We start from the raw sequence: 1,546 nt of genomic DNA on the forward strand, positions 1-1,546 counted from the left end.
TTATATATATTATATATATATATATATATATATATATATATATTATAATACAGGGTTCAATCCCTGTAGTGTACACTGAACAAATAGGCTATCATAATGAATAAAAGCTTATCGCCCAGTCTTGTTAATCAAAGATAATCTACTGGAAGGCTGATACATTCTAGTTACCAAAATCAGTCGTAAAATTTAGTAGAATATATCTATATATCATCAGATTGTGGAGCATATTTTTCTAGAATATTTATACATCAGTGATATTTCGAAACAATCAAAAATAAAGCAAAAACAACACAAACTAACTTCGTTTACACCTTTTTTTTTTATTACATTTTATCTTTAGAAGATGTGGTTAATATTTTTAGAATACAACACAATACAATACTGAAACATCGCTGTACTGGCAAATTTACGAAAATTTAAAAATATTATTAGCTACACACTTAAAGTTTTTTGAAAGAAACAATTTCAGGTGCAAATAAGAAGTCTAAAAATTAAATAAAGATCACAGGTAAGCATCATTTAGGAACCAACGTACACAATCACCGAAAGTGTCATTCATTTAGCCATACCTTTCCAAAGTTACTGTCAGAATGAAAACGTTTAGGCAGTATGGAAACAACAAAAAGTTTGTCTATTTTTATTGTGCTATATTGTAACAACAGTACACATGTAAGTTATAATAAAAACGAATAATAATTTGAAGAAACAACTTGGAAAGGAATGCATTTAGAATTACAAAAGCTGTCGGGAGTACTCAACAAATTTTATGTAAATTTCGCAAACCTAATGGAAGAGAAAGAGTTATATTAGGGTTAATATAATAAATTTGCCACACTCCCTACAATATATAATAGTCCATCTTCAGGAACAATATATTGTACTATTTAACATTAAATCACACAGGAAATACTTCCCCAAATAAAGTACAATATACAGGTATCTCATCACATAAGCAGCAATTTAACAAAGTCAAATGCTTTAACTAATTTACGAAGAAATGCTTCTAGTAAAGCCCCTTATTTTGATAACAATGTTCAGGGTTACAATAATTGTTTGGGAAGGATGTTCTGATACCATGCACTTGAAACTATACCCTTCTTTAACGTATATTCTTTGTCATATTAGATTTTTTTTAATATGTCTCCTGAAGTAAAGGGATTACAGAAAATCTGTGTGTGTGTGTGTGTGTGTGTGTGTGTCTATTACATATTTTCAGTATGGTATTGAAGACTTAAAAAAAAGTTTTGATAAATATTTGGGTTAAACAACAATATAGTAGTCAGAGTATAAAACAAAAATTAAATTTTGATTTTAACAAATACGTGACAAAATAATTCGGGGATATGTAAAAGTACAAAAGAATTTAATTTTAGAAACAAATTCTATCTAAATATTTCTGGTAATTTTTTTCTTGGAGGGGGGTATTAATAACTGATCACAACAGAAGAGGAAAATACATTGATTAACCACATGTAGAATAGAAACCTGTGTAAGAAATTATTTTAACATGTATATATATATATATATATATATATATATATATATA

The sequence above is a fragment of the Limulus polyphemus genome, unplaced genomic scaffold, assembly GCF_000517525.1.
Source record: "Limulus polyphemus unplaced genomic scaffold, Limulus_polyphemus-2.1.2 Scaffold1355, whole genome shotgun sequence".
Classification (NCBI taxonomy): Eukaryota; Metazoa; Arthropoda; class Merostomata; order Xiphosura; family Limulidae; genus Limulus; species Limulus polyphemus.